Genomic DNA, 22,977 nt, shown 5'->3' on the forward strand with positions numbered 1-22,977 from the left:
CAGTGTATTTTGTTTTCTTAGTAATTTGAAGTTAGTTTGAGTGACTTAATTGAAATGAATGGAATTATATTTAGAGATTTAGCTGCCACTTTTCCACTCCTTTCTCATGATGTTCTTTTGCTGTTTGTTACTGCTGCCCCATCCTCCATAGTCTAGACAATTTTTCTGTCTTTGAACTAATTGAGTACTGAACTGAAGCAGGATATTTCTGAAAGTCAGAGACAAGAAAGGTTAGCTTAAGCAGTAGAAAAGGCCCATAGAAAGCCATTGATGAGAAACTAGTATACAAATATTTGACACTGTTACCTGCAGGGAGATCTAGGACAGGATATTGCATGATTTAGATATGTAAACATTTGTTATTGGAAGTTGGGGCTCACATAGACTCGGAAGAGTTAACTTGAATTGCTGTAACTGTAGCAGATTTCAAGTTGTAAATTGTTTCTATAGACAGACGTTGGTCAGGAGTTAAATATATGAAGATCACAAGTTGATGGGATAGAAAATGCCATTTTAGATTTTAAAAAATAAATTGGGTGTGTGCTGATCAATTAGTTTTTTTTTGCATTAGCATTTTACTAACGAGTTTTTACATTCCCATTCCTATTGAATAAATGGTAAATAAATCACATCTCGCTATCACAGTCCAATATTGAAACAGCAAAACCGCTTGATAAACAAGTTGTCTTCATCTGAACAGGGTCCATTGCGCTGCATTAAGACTAGTTGTGAGGATTATAGGATTAGTCTATTGTGTAGCAACAGATTTGGCGAAGCTTATATTTAAGATCTAGTCCTGACATTAAATGTGATGGGCTTACCACATGTGAATCAGTCAATCCATAGTGTTGTTTCCAGTACCAGACTTATTCCTTCCAATCTGATGCACAATAGCTCAGGCGCTAAAAGATAAGTTGCAGACATTTTTCAATGTCTGGTTGAATTAAAAGCAGTACTGGTTATTTATAATAACAACTGAAGAAGCAATTTTTCATTACTGGATTTTACCTTTCTAATCTGGTGAACATTCAAAGTATAAACAATCGAAATTCAAATACGCACACATTTCATAATTAGCAACTGGACTGACCAATCCAAATGGAAAGATATGTATCATGTACACAATTTTCTTTTGGAAGAAAAAATCTTGCAAATAAAGTGCACTGCCAGATAAAATACACTTCTCTAAAAATGCTCATATCTATCATAGCTTATGTATCATCATTGTATGAGCACCATAGCCACAAAAGACTTGAAAATTTGAAATAAAAACAGAAAATGCTGGAAAAACTCAACAGGTTTGACAGCATCTGTGGAGAGAGAAACTGGGTTAACATTTCGAGTCCATATGACTTCTTCAGAGCTGGAAATTTGAGCCTTTTTCCGTTAGAGCATCACAGCTTATAGAGTCATATGATTGTTTTTTTTTAAATTATGAAAGGATGGGACAGGTTAAACAGACTGGTTGTAATAGTTGAGGGAATCTAGAACACAGAGCTAGAGATATAAGATTAACTGTGAGAACTTTCGAACAGAGGGCAGGACAAACTACCTAACGCTGTGTATTCTGAGGCAGTGGGATTCACTTCCAAAGTTATTGTTATACACAGAGTCAATGTCAACATTCAAGATTAAATTGTATCTGTGGATGAAGGAAAAGAGGTTAAAGGAGGATGGGAACAGGGTGGGGCAAATGGGATTAGAGCTCCTTGCTCATATGGAGGGTAAATGCTGTGACAGCTCAAATGGCCTTTTCTCATCAATATAATGCCTGCAATTCTATGTACCACAAGGACTGAGGTAGTTCAAGGAGAAGCACAGGATGACCTTCACGGGGGCTGCAAATATGGCCTCGTCAGCATCATCCACATTGCCAAACCAAATCAAACAAAATGTGTTTGGGTTTTGCTTCTTATTAATGTAAAGATTTGCAAACAGTCACTTGGCAGTACAGAACTTGATTATTGCTGAAAAGTGGAAGATGCCACTGGAGCTTTTCATCGTGCATCATCAGGACAAATGCAAGAATGCCAAATTTCAAATGATCACAAACATTAGGCAAAATTTGATGACTGCAAGGTGAAAAGCTTTGGCAACATGTCTCCCTTTTCAGCAATATCCAATGTAAAGATTGCATTTTACTAAAGTTAAAATCCTTTGTTTTTACTGACTTTAATTTTACTGAACCCATTATTGAAATGATATTGAGTGTATGGTATAAATATTTCTGACAGAGGTATTCAAAGAATTCTGTTAAGATAAATAAAGAGAAGTTATTTCTACCAGATGTTGAGCCAGAAGGAAAAAATATGAATTTAAAAGCATAATCAAAGAATAAAGGGCGGTGTTAGAAAATATATTTTTTTACAAAGTGGGTTATTAGGGCAAGGTTTGAAAGAACATGAGCAAAGGGCAGGGGAATGGGACTTTGCATGCTAGTACAGGCACATTGTGCTGTATAACCTCCTGTGCTATAAAATTCTAGGATGCATATCTCACTTGTAGCACTGACTGTAACTCAATCACAATTTTGTTGCTTGTGAGTTATCAGATGAGCACCAACAAATCCTTAAAGGTGGCAGGGCAAGTTGTTTAGGTGGTTAAAAAAGGGTTTCTTGTATTTATAAATAGTGGAATAGAATGTAAAAGCAATGAAATCGTGTTAGGACTTTAGTCACTGGTTAGCTGGGATATTGTGAGCATTCTGGGCACCACACTTCAGGATTAAGTCCTGAGAAAAGGTACAAAGGGAGGTTTACCAGGATGTTACCAAGGATGAAGGGCTTCAGTTATGAGGAGAGGTTGGAAAAGTTAGAAATGTTCACCTTGGAACAGAGTAAGTTAAAAGGTGACCTAATTGAGGTTCACAAGATGATGACAGATTTTGATTGAATAAATAGAGAAAACTGAATCCGTCTGGCGAGTGAGTAAATAAACAGAAGTTATAGATTTAAATTGACTGCAGAAAATCTAGATGAGGAGAATTTCTTTCCCTCAGAGAGTTGACAGAGCCTGGGACACTCTACCTGTAAAAGTGGTGGAAGCAGATTCCATAAATAATTTTAAAAGGGAGTTGGACAGATATTTGAGGATAAGTAACTTACTTACTTTAGGGACAAAAAATGGATGTGTGTTACTTAGCACGACTGTTCTTCTAAAGGACAGGCACAGGCAAATTTGTATAATGGCCTCCTTCTGTACTTCTATGGGCAGAATTTTACCCGTGGCATGCGGGCGCGTGCCTGACACACCTGTGCGTGAGATAAAGCGCGTTGATGTCGGACGAGCTTCCTGATATCAACGGGCACTCTCATGATATTTTGATAGGTGGGCACGCGATGAAGTCGGAGGCACGGCTGCCATTAACTAAGTGGCCAGTGAAGGCCCTTGAGACACCAATTGTCTCTGACTTTACGTAACCCGTGTGATTTTTAGGGCGTCACATGGACAAAAGGGGCAGGTGGGCAGGCCACAATTTGCAAAACCTCATCCAGGGGCGGGATAAGAGGGGTCAGTCAGCTTCACAAAGCGAATAGTGGGTAGTTTTGGATATCACTTGCTGCTGGTTGCTTCTGTAAACAGGACAGCTTCATTTCGCTTCAGTGCTGCAGTCAGAGCATTCAGAGGCTTCAGTTCAGGACTCAGTGTTGTCTCCCAGGCCCCCGGAGGATTCACGCCGTGAGGGGCCTTCCAGGTATCAGACAGCCTTCCCTTACCCTGATAATGGGGATTGTGGTCTCCGCTGGAGGCACCTCCTCTGAGGGGAAAAGAGAGGGCCAGAAGGAGGAGGAGGCCAGGTGCCCCTATTCAGCCTCCAGCGGAGCGACCTGTGGGAGGAGAGGTGCAGGCACAAGGGGTGCAGGGCCAGCAGGTAGTCCAAGGCGGAAAGGACCACAGAAGATGCCACTATCCTGCTGCCAGGGTTTACAGGCGGCGATGCAGCTGCCTCAATATGTCTGAGGCGCAATGCTGAAGGAGGCTCCGTCTCTCAAGGGAGACCGTGACCTCCATCTGTCAGAGGACGCTGAGATTAGATCTGACTGTGAGGGTGGACACCCCATGCCAGTGGCTCTGAAGGTCACAGTGGCCCTCAACTTCTATGCCTCTGGCTTTTTCCATGGCTCAGTGGGGGATCTGTGTGGAGTTTCCCAATCAGCTGTCCATAGTTGTGTCAAGCTGGTGACAGAAGCTCTGTTCAGGCGTGCATTGGCTTTCATTCATTACCGTACGAGGCCAGCCAGGCAGAGTGAGCCAGAGGCTTTGCAGCGATTGCTATGTTCCCCCGTGTCCAGGGTGCCATCGACTGCACACATGTGGCCATCAAGGCACCAGCAGTTGAGCCCAGTGCCTCGTCAACAGGAAGGGATTCCTCTCCATGAACATGCAGATAGTGTGTGATCACAGGTTGCTGATTCTGCAAGTCTGTGCAAGGTACCCTGGCAGTTCCCATGACGCCTACATCCTGAGACATTACCAGGTGCCGATGCTCTTCAGTGCTCCGGCCCGGATGGATGGATAGCTGCTGAATGACAAGAGCTATCCGCTCAAAAAGTGACTCATGATGCCTTTCTGCCACCCAAAAACAGAGGCTGAGCAGTGGTACAATAGGAGCCATGCCTCAACAAGGGCTGTGGTAGAGAGAACCATCGGTCTTCTCAAGATGCGCTTCCGATGCCTGGACCGTTCAAGGGGCGCACTGCAATACCCCCAGATCGTGTGTCACTGATAGTGGTTGCATGCTGCGCTCTCCACAATCTGGCACTGGAAAGGGGGGACACAGTGGAGGAGGAAGATCTTGACGCAGCTGCACAGGCAACCCGATGAGTCCAGTAGTGAGTCCGAGGACGAGCTCAGTCAGGAGAACACTGAGGGCATAGATGCAGACCTGGGTAACCTCCAGGGAGGCGGGGACACCCAGGAAGCTATGATCCAACACTCCTTCAGCTAGCCTACTAAATAAGAACCACCACCGCATGCCAGGGCTGCAGGCATCATATTCGATCCCTGACAGGACCAGTTCCTTGGTCAACAACATACACTATGTGCCAGTGCAATAAAGTTTAAGCAGTTACACGTCCATCATAACATCGTGGCTTACCCTGCACCTACAGAGCAAATGAAGCATCCAGAGGCCAGTTGCAAAAAAAATCTCATTTACTGCTGACTGACAAACATTGGAAAAATTAATATTGACCGGTGTTTTACATCACACCATTAAAAATGATCAGGCCATGTTTTGTTTAAGGTGCTCTAAGTTTTCACTTGCGAGTGCTATGTCTTGGTGCTCCCCCCTCACTGGCACTGGCATTGGAGACAGCCTGCTCACTCTGCTGTCCTATTGGCCTTGATGACCTTGGCGGGCGTCCTTTGGCTCGTGGAGCCTATGCTGGCCCCAGCTAGGAGAGAGCAGCCAGTGCCATGGCTGGCATCTCCCCAATCGCCGCAGCCTCATCAAATGCCATGGTCACTGGCAGAGGGGTGGAGGAGCTGCTGCCATCATCCAGAGCGCCCTGAGAGGAGCCCGCAGAGATGACAGGCAGCTCATGCACCAACATCAAGTCGCTCTGGACCTCCCTGCTCACCATTGATGGACAGGCACCTAGCTGGGATACTGGGTGCCCAGTCCATCTCCCACACTGACACTGACCAGCCAAGGTCATTGCCAGTGTGAGGGCTTGCAGGTCCAAGCGCATCCCCAGGAACCCCTGATTGAATCCCTGGAGAAGCCCCTCCATGAGAGTCGCCACTCTCTCCATGGAAGAGGCATTGCGCCTCCTCACCCGCTGCAGTATCCATGGACATGACTTCCATGTCCTTCAGTGGCAGCCTTCCAGGGGCTGCCGAGGCCGCATTTAAATTGGCCGCCGGGTCACCATTGGACCCAGCGGACATTAAGCCACTGGCCCTGCCTGCCCCTTCATGGTCATTCAAAGGCCGCGTCTCACAATGGGCGGGCCTTAGTTGGCATTAGTTGTCCCTCCCGTGTAAAATCACGGTGTGCTGCCAATCGCGGGTGGCGGTTGACTTCCCGACCGCCCTCGCCCACCCCCGCCGAGCACCCCTGCCAAGTGTAAAATTCTGCCCTATGGTTCTATGAGCTCAATCTATTTGTAGGGTTTGATTGATATGTATTGATATTTGAATAAAGATTTGAGAAGGATTCTACTCGTGCAAAACTAATATATATTTTCCTGTCAAACTTTTTCACACAGTCTCTCTCATTATTGCTTTGTCTTTTTCTCTCACTCTTTAAGCCTAATTTTAACTCATATTGAGGGTGTGAAGAGTGGGGTGAGCTTGATGACTTGAGTTTCAGGCCGCTTTGACTCCAAAGCATCATTTAAGTTGACCAGACCTGACACTAGCATCAACCTGGTACCAATGACAGCAGGCTGCAGGCAGTAAAGAGTTGAGTGAGAATGGCAGGCAGCCGCAGCTGGTAACCTGCCGGAATGTTTGACAGCAAGGTAAATGATGGTAGGGTGGAGTCCAGTATGATTGCAGAATGCCCAGAGCAGGGATGACCCAGTGTGAATGGGTGAATGTGTAGGTGCATAGCTGGGTAGGCTGGGTGAGGTAAGTGGGTAAGGGGTAGGGTTGATGAGGTAAGTGGGTAAGGGGGTAGGGTGGCAGCTGACTAGGATGGTGAGGTTGGGTTGGGGGGGAGTTGGGGGGGTCAGGGGATGTCGGGGGTAAGGGGGAAATTGGAAGGGCGGGTTGGGGTGGAGTCAGGAAGATGGGGAAGTTGGGTGGTGGAGGGTATTCAGATCAGATCGGGAGGTGAGTTGGGGGGCTCGGTGGGGGGGGGAGTTGGAAGGTCATGGGGGCTCAGGGGAGGCGTTAGGGGGAGTGGGGGTCAGGAAGGTGGTTGGTGGGAAGTTGAGGAGTCGAGGGAAGAGTTGGAATGGGGTCAGTTGCCTAGTTACCCAGGAGTTCGACTTCGATTTTTCTGTCTCACATTTCCTGGGTAACTATCCAGGTAAGTGGGAACTGTCCGAAGTCTCCAATTGTAACTTAGAGTTAGAAACTTTTATGGGGTGTCCCGGGGAGCAGGGGAATTGCGCATCAGAAGTTCAAACTTTCCAGGAAATTCCCATTGAGTCAGTGCATTGGGATTTCTGAGGAGTCCCAAAGCGCTAACGATGATCCAGAGACCGGAAGATTTGGGCCATTATTCCCATACGGTTTGCATTTCTCTCATGCGACTATAAAGCTATAAAGCACATTGATGACTTATTACTGTTACAGAAAATTAAGTTTATATCATACTTTGTTTTAATGATAATTTTTACCCATGAAGCCCATTTTTCTCCACTGTGACTGTTTTACTGGTTTGAGTTACTTCAGTCCTGAGCTGTTTGGTGAAATGTTGGGCTAGCTCGCACTTGGTTTTAAGATGATACGAATGCCCATTCGAACTCCAAAATGGCACCAGTAGCAGGTGCACGCACTTTTGGGGTGATTTGTGCTGGATGCCACATGATGCAGCTGTTAGTGGACGTAGTGAATGTCCAGCAGAGCAGGTAGATCATGTGTAATGCTGATTTGATGCCAGCAGTGTCAATTTGATTCTTAATACTCCAGCGAGTGTCCTCTCTTTACTTCATACAACTGAACACATGATATTTAAAGGATTATCAAATCCAACCCTTTCTCCCTCTATGACCTATAACCTCCAGGAGACCTCCGATCTGCTCTGAGTCCTCTGATCCGCCAACATGGCCATATACCTACCACACCACACCCACCACCCCCCCAAATACCCACCGAGGCCTCTGATCCATCCTCCCTAGGTCTCCAACCCACCTCACTTGCTCCACTATGGGATTAGATTATTCCCCCCACCCCCAGGATCCGACTATACCTCTCAGAATCAGATCCATTGTTACTCACCCCACTCTGTGTGGCTCAAAAAATTAAAATTTGTTCTTCCCTCCCACCCCCTCATTAAATGTGTTTCTGTTTCCACGGATGCCACGTGGCCTGCTAGGTAATTTTAGCATTTTCAGTTTTTATTTTAAATCTGAGAGACTTGAGTGTACTCATACAAGGAGCGCAGAAAGTTAGCATGTAGGTAGAGCAAGCAGTTAGGAAGGTAAATGGGATTTTGCACTTTATTGTCAAGGGATTGAAGAACAGGACCCTCTGTGTCTCCCAGTCCGAGATAGAGTCGGAGGTTTCAGATTGTTCCGCGGTACCTCCTTATATAGATATCAGGAAATGTTATACAGAATAAAATCTAGTCTAACTCCAGGGGAACTACACAATTGGCCTCCCCTCCCACCCCAATCCCAACCTGACCTGACTACCCCTGTGACCCCCGCTGACTATACCCTGACCTGATGCGGCTACACCACTGGCCAGACCTGACTACCTCACCAACTGCCAACCCGCTGACCTGCCACTCCAACCAACTGCCACCTCACCTACCTGCCACCCTACACATCTGCAACCCAATCCACCTACCACCACATCCACCTGCTACCCTACCCACCTGTCACCCTACCCACCAACCACCTCAACCCACTTACCTCACCCACCCTACCTACTTACCCATTTACCTCATCCACCTACGCACCCTACCATCCTACTCATTCACTGACAATCAGCGACTCACCCATTCACTAACATTCGCACTGGGCCTTTAAACTTCTATACAGCAGCTAGTGCCGTAAAAAGGGACCATATCCTGTCTTCCCCCCAACACTCCCATGGTGGACGCTGCATTCTGTATTTCTGGAGAAACTGGGCTCGGAAGGCCCAGCAGGAAATGCGGAGCAGCGTCGAGGCATGGGAAAGTTTGAGCCAAGAGGTAATCGGATGATGATTGCCGATTCGGGGAAGATCCAGGCCAGTCTCTTTTTTGGCAATTTATTTCACCAAACTTCATTAAGAATTTTTTTTTAAGTGGTTGGCATCCTCTGGTCACTGTACCAAATACAATTGAACACATTGTTATCACTCTCTATTCAACTTACAGCGCTTTCTTTGCACATATAGATTTTGCAAAATTTCTGGAACTGTGGAAAATATAGCTTTTAATGTCCTATGTCTAAGTTCACCCAAGTTTCCAAGGTGAGGGATATCAAGTTTGAGGTTTATTTCAAATATCTTTAAAATGAAATTTCATGCTACTATGATTCATGTTAGGGACATGATTTTGAGCAAGTTGAAGCCGCCTCCAGAATAGGTTTAATTGAAACAAATTATGATGGATCCAACCACATTATGTTTGCCTAGTTGAATAAAACTAATTCAATAGTCTTCATTGCTTATTGTAGGAGATGTAATGGCCAAATGAAATTTTAAATGAAATTGATGTCTACAGCAATAGTATATCTCATCTGAGGTGCCAGCAAATAAAAGCTAGCAATGATTTCTTAGCCATTTTTGCTTAATTTGACCTTCTGTATCAAAAAGTGAAAGGCAAAACTAGACACCTTCCTACAGCAATTTGCATCAGTTGTCATATTATAGCATGCTGATTTCCTACAGAGTCATGTCTCTTTGTAACTTTTAATTGGGAATAGAGTATGATAAAATTTTACTTTGTTTTCTAATGATGTTTTTATGCCTTTATGGAACGCATATGGCAAAAGGTATTAGACTGTAGATGGTTTTGACAAGCATGAAAGCTGCACAGCATGTGCCTGCAAATGGAATTATGTGCAAAAAATTTCTAGTGATCCATCTCTCGCCAGATTATCCACCTCAATACCCTGAAGAACTCAGCTACCAATTAACACCTACTTTATTACATGTTGGGATATACTTAATAACTTTCATATGTTTATGCACTATTACCTTGAGTGATGGCTTTTATACAATTAGACATAATTGGGATATCAATATGCAACAGCTAAATATATTAACCCTCTTAAAACTAATGAACATTTCTGCATCCAGCTGCTAAATATGACAAGGTAAGCATCTTTCATTTTTGACAGGAAATCATTCATCAAACCTTTTTTCTGACTATTGGGTGCTTCAATTTTATGACGATTGTATTTTTGTTCAAAATTCTATCAAACACTCATATGAATTTCAGATTAATATGAGTATACAGACTAACATCCAAAATTGCATAAAGTCATTTTAGATTGGATGTCCTTATTCCTTTCCCACTGTGTTGTACTAAAATTATAATTCTGATATATGTTTTACATACAGGTTATGTTCATTACAAAGCACAATGATCTTCCAAGTGTGAAATATATTCTTAGTGATCTGAAGGATTTGGAGGATATTCCAAAAAGATGTTCAAAACAGGACAAAAAGGCCACAAAACTCAGCACCAGCAGATTTGGTACTATGGATGCTGCCTTGGTATCAAAATGGCATCCAGGCTGTTTCCACCCATTTCAGTAATGGCACAAGCTGAACACCATGTTGTTGAAGGCATTAGCACAGGTGCTACATGCATGGATTGGAAGTACGCAGAATAGGAAGATCGTGACGTCAGTTAGCGTTTAATGCTGATTTGATGACGGACCTGCCATTTTCCACCTCGCTACTCTAGTTAACTCCTTCTCTGAAACACACACAGCTGAGCATCTGTTCAACAGAACTAGGGAACCCCCACAAGTGCTACTTAAAGGCATCATCAACCAACTTGCAGGTCAGTTGCCGATTACTTTCTACTGACTCTTGTGGAAGTAATGGATGTTTGAAGGAGTTCACAAAAGTTGGCAAAGTCTCCAGGGAATTGTGCTGGACATTGGGAAAGCATTGATTCCTGCTGCAAGGCCTTTGAGTACAGACTTGCTCCCAATCATGGGGATTAGTTACTGTCACCATTGGACTGCAGCATCAGAGGGAGATGGAACAAAGGCAGCAAAAAAGACATGTTCTTCGCAGAGGGAGGTGGGGGAGGAGGCTTTGCCTTATCCACTTAGGGTCTTCAGGGAGTATGTACCTGCCTGCACTTAAGCCAGGATTAATGCCTTTAGTGGCACAACTTCACCAAGGAGGCAATAACAAAATTGTTCTGTCTCCTGGAACCAAACTCACAGCCTCAGACCAGGGTGAGGGTGGATTGTCAATAGCTATCAATGCAACAATGGCTTTGAATTTTTTGCCAGTCAATGCTTCCAGGGTGGAACAGGTGACATACCAAACATTTCGCAGTTTGTCTGCCATCACTGCACCCAAGAGTTGACAGAGGGTCTGTATGTCTTGTCTTCTCTGTAAACTTAGAGAAGTAAGACCAGTGGGCATGTGACTTTGCCAGGTTACCAGGCATCCTGATAGCGTAGTGTGCCATTGTGCACACAGCTTTGTGGGAATCCCATCTCAATGGTAATATGCACAGAAATCACAAAGGGTACTTTTCATTTAATGTGTAGTTGGTGTATAACCAGATGAAGAACATCATGCTGGTGAATGCCTACTATCCTGGCAGCTCATCCTGTGGCACTCCACAACTCCAATGATCTATCAGCCATGAGTTGAACCAAAGGGAGGCTGCTCGGTATCAAGGGCTATCCACTCTCCACCTAACTAATTGTTCCCCTTCACCACCCCAATCACACATGACCAACATTCAGATAATGAGAACCGTGCTGCTAGGATGAATGTCATCAAGTAGGCAATTAGGTGCCTGGAAGCAATGGTTCTTCTGCCTCTATCACTCTGGATGAGTCCTTCTGCATATGCTTGAGTGGAAGTTCCAATTCATGCAGATGCGTTGAATCCTTCACAATATCACCATGAGGGCCCACCCTCAAGGTTTAGGTGACTGGCGGAGGAGGAGGAGGAGGAAGAGGAGAGAAGGAGGCAGCTGGCACATTCACATACCAGACGGGCTGTTCATGAGGACATCATTAGCCTCTGCATCCCCTGAAAGAAGCTCCAGATCCCCATTATTCAACAGTTTCATGCCTTACCATCCTTCTGCCATGGGCAATTGCCGTGACCTCCTGGTCAGAATCCTGAAATAAAAGCCACCAAAAAAACGACCATTCCATACCAACTTTATCCAACATCACATCCATACTCCATGCAATACTCACCCTTGTGCATTACCTTAGTGCCTGTCTTTGCCTATCCTAGCGTTCCTATGCAGTACTAACCCAGTGGCTACAGCACAGCTGCTGGAAGGCTGCTGACTTTCAGTGGAGGAGACTGTAGGTGGCCTTGTAGAATGACTTCTAGCAGCTCTGGGACTTGAAGGCCCAGCTTATTTGGGCTGTGCCACCTCAGCATGCGTGCAGCAGTCTGAGGTGGCTGGCTGACAGGCAACATCAGGGCCACTGGTGGGAGCATGAATATTGTTCATGGAAGGCACTAACATTTACCTGGTATAGCTCCTCAGCAATCCAGGTAATCTGCTGGAGAACAAATAGCTGGACTGCTTTGAGACCCCCAAAAGGCCTCTTTGTGCAATGGTGTCCACTGTCATGATGGCAGCAGTTTGAGCCTTTAAGGCACCAAGCTAGTATGCATGGCAATAAGCTGAGATTTTATGACCTCAGCCCAAGTTTCCTCTGCAGCACTCAGAGTTTCTGCTTATGTTGCAATTGGAACTGAGATCGACCATCTGACGCAGCATCGTGGTTAGATCTGCAAATCTCAGATAGAATTGGCCGTACTTCCATGCTGGAAAAGAGAAGATCTGAGGCCCGTCACAAGTTGGAGCCAGACTCTGGCAGACCTGCCAATGCACCAAACATTTCTGTGCCCATGTAAGTCAACCTTTCTCGAAAGACTGCCCATCAAAGCCCTCATCTGTATCCTCTGCAGCAGAATTTGTCTGCAATTGCTCCCTCCAGGGCACTGGGACACCACATGATCCTTTCCCCCTGGCCTGGCTGTAACCCACTCATGCCCAGTGACTCGCCACGTAGAGATTCAGGCTGGAATTTTCCGGCCCCGTTGACAACAGTCGTCATGGTGGGCGGGGGAGGGACAATATGGCGAGAAGGCCAAAAATCTGTTTCACGAAGTCATGAAACCAGTTTGCGATTGTCCACTCCACTTGCCAATGGCAGGTCACGTTTCCTGTCACTGCACATCAGGAACCTACTTTTAGTACTTCAGCATCTCATTACAGGCCATGCTCGCCGGGATCATTCCCCCACACTGCTTCATCTGGGCACGTTGGCGTGATTGCACGCTGACGTGTTTCACAACTGTACATAAGTGATGTGCACCTGGTGAGCTGCACTTCACTGGGGACTTTGAGGTTTGTTTGCCTACCTTGCTTTGGGCAGCACTCGCAGTCATGAGCACCAGGCTTCGCAGACAGCACCACATCACTTTTAGGGGGACTCACGGGCAGGTCTCTACCTGCCAGACCAGCTGTAAGGCGGGGGTAGCTTTTCAACAGATGCAGGACTAGGGCTTGATTGGGGAAGGGGGAGAAGTGGCCTCAAGCAAGGGAAGAAGCTGCAGGGCGAGGGCTGTTCTGGGGATGTGTGTTGAGGTACATGTTGAGTTGTGCAAGTGGCATCAAGGTGGTGAGAGCTGAGGAGGAGGTCTCCAGAGGAGATGGGGCCAGATGGAGATGTGAGAGTGTGTGTGGGAGAGTGAGTGGTAATGTCCCTTGAGCTGGCAGTGAGTGAGCTGCTAGTGAATGTGTGATGGGCTTGGTGAGTGTATGAATTTAGAGTGATCATGATGAGATGGTTGCCTTATCCAGTTGGCACGGGTGAGATTATTCATCCATTTTCTGCACTAGATGGCCAACCTCTTGTGTGCAGCATTGGCACTGATCACCTCTGCCACCACCTCCCAAGCCAGAGTGGTTAGACTGATGGGCATCCTGCATCCAGAGCAGGGGGTAGAGGACAGCGCAGCGGGCCTCCATGGCGTCCAGAGGCTATCCCAGGGATGTGTCACTGAATCGGGGGGCCTGCATTCTTCTTCGCTTTTGAGGCCATGTCTACACTGGAACAGCCCTGGGCTGCAAGCGTTGAGAAGTGTGCACATGGCTGCAGTTTAAATATGCTTGGGGAAGCGGCAAGGTAATGGTGCGGTGGGCAAGTCAGAGGCCACCTACCAGTGAGATGGCATGTTCCCCGTGAATGCCTTATTAATGAGGCTCATTCCCTGGGAATAGGACAATATAGCGCGAGAAGCCCCCGTTGCGGCCGACTGGTAAAACGTTCTTTTCCCTACCTGCTACCGCACTTAGTGCAAATCTGGGATGACTCCATCCTCAGTCTCTATGCTATTCCCTCAGATTCACAAAGTTTAAAAGATTAACCAGGAGAAAGAAATTAAAGCATGAAAGAAAGCTAGCTAGAAATGTATAAATGGATAGCAAGGGTTTCTACAGGTATTTCGTAAGGAAAAGAGTGAGTAAAGTGAGTGTTGGTCCTCTAGAGAATGACAGTGGGGAGTTACTAGTAGATAATAAGGAAATGGTGGAAAAAATGAACAAATATTTTGCTTCTGTGTTCACTATAGAGGATATAAAAAACATTCCAGCAATAGCTGCAAATCAGGAGGTGAAAGGGAGAGAGAAACTTGTGAAATTGAAATCACTAGGGAAACAGCACTGAGCAAATTGATGGAGCTGCAGGCTGGCAAGTCTCCGAGTCCCGACGGACTACATCTTAGGGTCTTAAAGAGGTGGCTATTGAGGTAACCGATGTGCTGGTGTTAATTTTCCAAAATTCACTAGATTCTGGAAAGGTTCCATCAGACTGGAAAGTAACAAATATAACCCTTCTATTCAAGAAGGGAGGGACGCAGAAAACAGGAGACTATAGGCCAGTTAGCTTGACGCCTGTTGTGGGGAAGTTGTTAGAATCAATCATTAAGGACGTTACAGCCGGGCACTTAGAAGAGCTTAAGGCAATTGGGAAGAGTCAGCATGGTTTTGTGAAAGGAAAATCACGTTTAACCAATTTATTGGCGTTTTTTGAAGGAATGACATGCGCGGTGGATTAAGGGGAGCCGGTAGACGTGCTGTACTTGGATTTCCAGAAGGCATTTGATAAGGTGCCGCATCAAAGGTTATTACGGAAAATAAAAGCGCATGGGGGTAGGGGGTAACATATTAGCATGGATAGAAGATTGGCTGGCAGGCAGAAAACAGAGAGTATGCATAAATGGGTCTTTTTCAGATTGGCAGGATGTGATGTGTGGAGTCCCACAGGGGTCTGTACTGGGGCCTCAACTTTTTACAATTTACATCAATGACTTAGGTGAGGGGGGCAAAATTGGCAGATGACAAAAAGATGGGTAGGAAAATATATTGTGAAGAGGACGTGGGGAGGTTGCAGATGGATATAGATAGGTTGAATGAGTGGGCAAAGATCTGGCAAATGGACTTTAACGTGGGAAAATGTGAAGTTGTTCATGTTGGCAGGAAGAACAAAAAGCAGAATGTTACTTAAATGGAGAACAGCTGCATAACTCTGAGGTGCAAAGGGATTTAGGTGTTCTAGTACATGAGTCACAAAAAGTTAGTATGCAGGTACAGCAAGTAATTAAGAAGGCTAATAGAATGTTATCCTTTATTCTGAGAGGGATGTTATGCTTCAGTTATACAGGGCATTTGTGAGACTGCACCTCGAATACTGTCTTGGTCTCCTTATTTAAGGAAGGATGTAAACGCATTGGGGGCAGTTCTGAGGAGGTTTACTAGATTGATACTTGTAATAAGTGGGTTATCTTATGAGGAAAGATTAGAGAGACTGGGCTTGTTTCCACTGGAGTTTAGAAGAGTGAGGGGTGATTTGATTGAAGTATACAAGATCCTGAATGGCCTTGACAAGGTGGACATCAGAAGGATGTTTCTTCTTGTGGGTGCGTCCAGATTTAGGGGGCACTGATTTAAAATTAGGAGTCGTCTTTTAGGACAGAGATGAGGACAATTTTTTTCTCTCAGATGGTTGTGCGACTTTGGAACTCTGCCTCAGAAGGTGGTGGGGGCGAGGTCATTGAATATTTTTAAGGTGAAGGTAGGCAGATCCTTATTAGGCAAGGGAATCAAAGATTATCGGGGGTAGATGGGAACGTGCAAATCGAAACACAAGAAGGTCAGCCATTATCTTATTGAATGGCGGAGATGGCTCGAGGGGCCAAATGGTGTACTCCTGTTCCTATTTCTTATGTTCTTATGTTCACACGGTGCCAGTTTCTGAACTGATGACTTGTAAATATTAGATTGAACATGCATACGTACGAAGATATATACAAACTAGGAGCAGGAGTAGGCCACTTGGCCCTTCAATCCTGCTTCGCCAATCATTAAGATCATGATTGTAACCTCCAGCCTATCCCCAATAACCTTTCACCCCCTTGCTAATCAAGAATCTATTCACCTTTGCCTTAAAAATATTCAAGGACCCTGCTTCTACTGCCTTTTGAGGAAGAGAGTTCCAAAGGCTACAACCCTCTGAGAGAAAAATAAATTCTCCTCATCTCTGTCTTAAATGAGCGACCCTAATTTTTAAACCATGACCCCTAGTTCTAGATTCTCCCACAAGAGGAAACATCGTTTCCACATCCCCTCTGTCAAGACCCCTCAGGATCTTAAAGGGTTCGATCAAGTCATCTCTTATTCTTCTGAACTCTAGTGGATACAAGCCTAACCTGTCCAACCTTTCCTCATAAGAAAACCCGTCCATTCCTGGTATTAACCTAGCAAACCTTCTCTGAACTGCTTCTAATGCATTTACATCTTCCCTTAAATAAGGAGACCAATAATGTACAGTACTCCAGACTGGTCTCACTAGTACCCTGTACAACTGAAGCATAACCTCCCTACTTTTGTATTCAAATCCATTCACAATAAATTATAACATTCTATTAGCTTTCCTAATTACTTGCTGTACCTGCATAGTTTTGTGAGTTATGGACTAGGACACCCAGATCCCTCTGAATCTCAGAGTTTAGCAATCTTTCACCATTAGATCGAGTGAGGTCTTTGGCCTCAGGTGCCACTGCTGGTCATACAGTATCCTTTGGTATATGAAAGCATAAATGCCACAAGGGCAGAATTGGGTTGAGGGAAAGGGGGAAAGTAAGTGCATGGTTACACCATCTGCAGTTTATACAGATTAATCCAAACAGATTATGGGATGAGGGTGAAGTGGGATTTGGGAAGATGCATTAGGCAGGAAAATCTTTGGCTACAGTGACACCACTGGCTGTAGTCTCCATAGTAATTCCAATTATTTCCAGCACTGTCCCCTCCATGAGGGTCAGCCATGCATGCCCTCCCTCCCAGTTTGCTGCCATTGCCATCTATTATGGGCCATCTTTTCCTGCAAAAGAGAGGGAAGTGTATCTGTGAGTGTGGTGCAATGTGTTTGGGTGATATGCCTGCCACAGTTGAATAGCTGGTAATTTGCGCAAGCTGTGAGATGTGAGTGTGTGGCTTCCAGTAGTGTTAAGTGTGTGAGGATGAGGTGAACCATATGAATGTGAGATTCAAGTTGTGGTTGGTATACATTTCTATGAGGCGAGTGCAAGGGGAGTGGTGAATGGAGCAGTAAGTGAGGCTAGTGGTGCAATATTATAGTTGGACAACTACAGTTTAGGGAAACCTGAACAATGCAAAGGAAAGTGGAAATCATGGAGTAATTGACTCACGGCCTTAATTATTCCACTCTTTATTTTCCTGGGGATTTTGTGCTATTCCTTAATTACCCTTGCCAAAAAGAGTTAGAAGGTATTTATCATAGCTCGGCCCCTCATTGAAATCAATGGCAATCACAATTTTCATGCCTTTTAAGCCACTTTTCCTGCCTCTGCAGCTGTCTGCATTGGCTGTCTGGCAGCAGGATTATTGAGTGCAAGTGTATTCTCTGGTTACATTCAAATCGCATGCTAACGTGTTTGCTGATCGGGACTTGTTGAAAGGCAGTTCTTAAACCATGGCAGTGCCATGTCAATAAAGCCAGATCATTAACAATTCTTTTTATCCCCGAGTGTTTCATTCATTTATATATTATAAACATAACATTTTATTTGTAATGCCAAATAATCCATATGCTTTCTTAACAACATTTTCCAGCCAGCTTTAAAGACTTGTGTATGTGAACATCCAATTCACTATGTCCCTGCGCCCTCTTTAAAATTGTAGCTTTTTGCTTATTTTGCCTCACCTCATTTTTCCTCCTAAAATGCATCCCTTCACACTACTCTGTATTAAATTTAACATGCCATGTATCTGCCCAGTCTGTCAATGCTCTCCTGAAGTCTGCTGCTATCCTTATCACTTTGTTACATTTCCAAGTTTTGAATCATTTGCAAGCTTTGAAATTATACCCCCTATACCCAAGTCTGTATTATTAATGTATGTGAAAAAGAGCTCTGGTCCTAATACCGACCCCTGTGGGACACAACTGTTTAGTTCCCTCCAGTCTGAAAAACAAGCAGTCAGCACTACTTTCTGTTTTCTGTCACTTAACAGCAGGAAAATTAGCACAGCATACTCACAAATTGGATGCTTCTATTAGCATTGCTTATCTTTGGTGATAAATTCACTTTCATTTGTATCAATAAAACTGCAGCAGTTTACCTCTCTTAAATATATGAAGGAACATATAACAGGAAGAAAAAAAGAAGCAATTATGTTCCATTATGTTGCTCAATTGTGCTGATTAACATTTGTAATTATGCAAATTAATTTTATCAGTAGCTTGAACTGCAACTTAACCAGTGCAAGTTTGAGTGCATTTTGGGTGCAATTTCCTGATCAGATCCAAAGCATTCAACTCCAAGTGGTTAAATGACTCTTAAATGACTCTGGCCCCAGATCCTCCATCCTATTTCGAATAAACATTTTTTATCTGTATAAAATGTACATTTATGGTTCTGTTAATCTAATAAAATTAGCTTTACTTTTACTCAAACTTAAAGGCAGGAACTAATTGGAGCCCCAATATGCTTCAGTCCAAAGGTTTCCGCCCCTGCAATCATTAATTGTGAAAGTGGCGATTCTCTGGAAACTTCCAGCCACTATTTATAATACCTAATCCCTGCCTACCATAATGGCAAAATACTTTGCATTGAATGTATTAGTCGCATCGCTGGAAGAAATGTCTGTGCTGTTTCTGATTCATTGTCATGCTCAGCGACGTGTATTCTAATTAGAAATGCAAAAAACATGGAGCGAGTTATGAATGGCAAGGTCAATATGCGACATGGAAAAAATTATGGTTTACGTTACAGAAAAATCCAGACCTATATTTTGCAAGCAGCATAACAATTCATGTGCTCAAAACCCTTTGATTGTAATCCAGGAACTCTAGCAACATAGCAGGCTGACTTTCATTCTGATTTCACCCTTTAGATAGGGAAGTATTTGGCCATATGGTTTTGTCCAGTTGCTAAATTAAGATTGGCAATCCACTACATTGACAATAGCTTTTGAGAATCTATAAAATAGGGTGAAATTTAATATCGTCTCACATGGCAAGTTTGGTGGTGGGGGTGGCATTTAATCATAAGGGAGGTTGGTGGGTGGGGTTCATGCCGCCTTCCTGCCTCCACCTCAATTAAGTCCGTGGTAGGAAAGCCCATGGCCGGCCTTGCTGCCAAATGAAGGCTCTTAAATGAGCAGTTAATATTCACTTAAGGGCCGCATCCAGCTGCCGCTGGTGTTATCCCAGTGGTGAGAAGGGGGGCTTGCCTTGTGGGAGCACGACTAGAAAATCTGTGCAGGTTTGCTTGCAGGCTCCTAAGGGGCTCTTTCATTCACAGGAACTCAGTACCCCAATGAAGTACACGGCATCAGGAAGGGGGAGGCGCCCTATAAATCCAGACCCTGGCCTTGCTGCCGACTGTGACCAAAGCCCCACGACTCCCTCACTCACGCCATCACCTCACCCATCACCTGGAATCCAGTGACAATCATATGCTTTGGATGGGTGTCATACCGGCAGCAGCACTGCCCCCTCTGCCATAGTGTCCCTGTACACTGTCGATTGGCGGTTTTTATATTTGTCAATTTTAATTGAGTGACAGTTTAATGGGGGTTAATTATTCTCCAGGATTTTAAGATGCTTTGCGTTGACACTTGCTTATGCCCAATCATAGCAACCAAGGCTCAGAACTCTGCTCTCCGGGGGTTGATGGGAGGTAGGGGAGGGTGTCGTAACCGGGAAGTACCCCGGAAGATGGGCTGGGGGACCCTCCAGAAGTCCCCACTCAAGTACTGCGCAGGGATTGTCCGGGAACTTCAAACTTTCAATGTTCAATTATCCTGCACTGGGGACCATCCAATTCTCTGATTTAAATCAGAAACTTCAGATGGTTCCAACCGTCTTACCAGAATATTTATCTGAAATGCAAGAAGAATTCAAGACTCTTCTAATTGCTGGCTAACTATAATACTGACCCACCTCCAACGCCCCCACTGGAACCCGCCCCACCCCAACTCACCCCCCACCCCTGCCACATCCTGACTACTGCCCCACCATGCTGAGAACCACCCCCCGACCACAGTCACACCCTGACTACCCCACAACTTCCAACTATCCTCCCGACCACCTGACCACCCCCCACTGACCACCAGACTGTGATTGCCACTCACGGATGTTCTGGCCCCAAATGTCCTGTACACCAGCACTATAAATTTACACTGTTCAGTCTGGCTTTCTTATCACAATAACAGAACCATAGACCTATCTTTTTCACAAATCCACAGTTAAGCTGGATGTAATGAGGAAGCAGCACAATGATACTAGTTCCCTTTGGCCTGAACTAAACAAGCACCAATGTTAAAGCCCGTTTAGCGAATAACTGTTAGACACACTGCTGGTTCATTTAACCCCAATAATGGGTAGGTTTAGGTCAGGTGGGATAATAAAATGTACAAATACTTAAACCCTAACACAAACTGTTTTAAACTCTGATTCTAATGGAGATGGGTTGAGGGGCAAGCAACCAACTGTTCCAGTTTTAACGGGGATACCCGGCAGCTAAAAGGAGGCAAGGACTGTTGCACGGAAGAGTTAAGTGCTTTTCCAGTATTGCCCATGGACCAAGAGGAGGAGGGGTGGTGTACCCCAGTACACCAAGCAAACCTGTTTGACACTGCATATTATAGGGCCCTTCATCACATGACCAACCCCCTACAATTACCGATTCCCAGCAATCACCAACCATAACCAACTATCAACATCCTGGGGGTTACCATTGGCCAGAAACTGAACTGGACAAGCCATATAAATACAGTGGCTACAAGAGCAGGTCAGAGACTGGGAATTTTGCAGAGAGTAACTCACCTCCTGACTCCCCAACAACTCTAGAAGCTTGACACCACCCAGGACAAAGCAGTCTGCTTTATTGGCACCCCACCCACCATCTTCAACATCCACTCCCTCCACCACCTCTGCACAATTGTAGCAGTGTGCACCATTTATAAGAGGTTCTGCATCAACTCACCAAGGCTCCTTGGATAGCACCTTCCAAACCCACAACCTCTGCCACTTACAAGGATAAGGGCAGCAGATGTAGTGGAAGACCACCACCTGAAAGTTCCCTTCCAAACCATACACCATCCTGACTTGGAAATATATCACCGTTCCTTCACCGTTTCTGGGTCAAAATCCTGGAACTCACTCCCTAACAGCACTGTGAGTGTACCTGCACCACATGGACTGCAACTGTTCAAGAAGGCAGCTCACCACCAACTTCTCAAGGGCAATTAGGAATGGACAATAAAAATGCTGGCCTAGCCAGCGACACCCACCAGTGAAAGAATAAGAAGAAATAAAAAGAAACCCAAAATTGCCAATCATTTCCTTACGATCATCCACTCATGATCACTGCATCCCCATAGTCTCTGACTCCACAGCAATCACTGATTTCCACAATCACCGACACCCTCGCAATCAGCAACCTCTCCTGCAGTCATTGACCCTCCTCACAATCACCGACATCACCTATTTCTGTCCCCAATCTCTCTCCAGGCCCTCCACCTGTTCAAACCGCTCTGTACCAATGTTCCCTCTAAGCAATAATTTGGAAGTTACAGTGCGTGTTGCACATAAGCTGTCCTTTTAAGATGCCGTGTGTGTTTACCTGTGCCAACCAAATTTAAAGGTGCTGCACACTTAAATAAATTGGTCACACACCTGAGAAAAGAATTAGAGGGGATGCTGCTCTGTACCCACCCCGACTCCACAACCTTTACCCAAACATCAGGAAACCTACCTGTTCCTGGGCTCCTGACCTTTTCTAGAATGTCCCCTATTCAACAGGAGCCCTGTCAATCATCTTGGATTCCTGACGGGCAGCGAACCTGTTGAAACAAACATGCATGATGTGGAATTAGAACTGCAAAATGCTCAGGGCTCTGACCAGAACTCCTCCCCACTGCTTGGAATTCCCACCCCTGTAAATATTTGTGCCATTACTACCTTTGCTATATTGTGACTGACATTTAATACAGGTTATTACATAGAATTCACAGCACAGACACAGGCCATTCAGCCCAACCATTCCAGGATGGAACTTATGCCCCAATTAGATAAAATAGGATTATGTGCAAAACAGCTGATAATTGATAAATCTGTAGTTACAGTATTAGCTTTTATGAAGTAATTGTTTTGCAGATCATGAAAAAAAGTCATTCTGTTCATTTATTTACTTCTCTGTAGTATGCAGAATCATTATTATTGCTCATTGGCAATCATTCATTTTAAATACTAAAACTGAATCTTCGTTCAGTTTTTACTGAAACTTTTCAATTGTACCTCAAAGTATTTAGCATGAAATTTACTTTATTATTGTTCGTTTTCCATCCATTCATCTTTGACGTAAGTGCAGACAAAGCACTGTCCAAGCCTCCTTTACAGCCTGAGTCACATAGTCACAGATGCGGACACGGGCAAGTGTCTTATCAATTGAAAGCTACTTGTAGAAAATCTGATGATTTTAAACTATGGACACGGATGGATGTCTTATCGATTGAAAAATGTCTGTGAAGGAGCTGCTGATTTTTTTTTTAAACTATAGTATCCATTTAATTCAACTCCTAAGAGAGCTGTTGATCTGCCTGGTCAGCTCGGC

The 22,977-nt window shown here is 44.8% G+C and overlaps 1 protein-coding gene and 1 long non-coding RNA gene across 2 annotated transcripts in view; one reads left to right on the top strand and one right to left on the bottom strand.

The window, feature by feature from the left end:
- Nucleotides 1-22,977, top strand: part of arhgap15 (Rho GTPase activating protein 15) — a 776,478-nt gene that overhangs the window by 98,739 nt on the left and 654,762 nt on the right. The window lies entirely within an intron of this gene.
- Nucleotides 822-22,207, bottom strand: LOC144686792 (uncharacterized). Its single transcript, XR_013577992.1, has 3 exons — nucleotides 22,120-22,207; nucleotides 18,947-19,045; nucleotides 822-902 (listed from the first exon to the last, which is right to left on the bottom strand). It is a non-coding gene; the product is annotated as an uncharacterized LOC144686792 (long non-coding RNA).

The sequence above is a fragment of the Cetorhinus maximus genome, chromosome 11 (assembly GCF_964194155.1).
Source record: "Cetorhinus maximus chromosome 11, sCetMax3.hap1.1, whole genome shotgun sequence".
NCBI classification, from domain to species: Eukaryota; Metazoa; Chordata; class Chondrichthyes; order Lamniformes; family Cetorhinidae; genus Cetorhinus; species Cetorhinus maximus.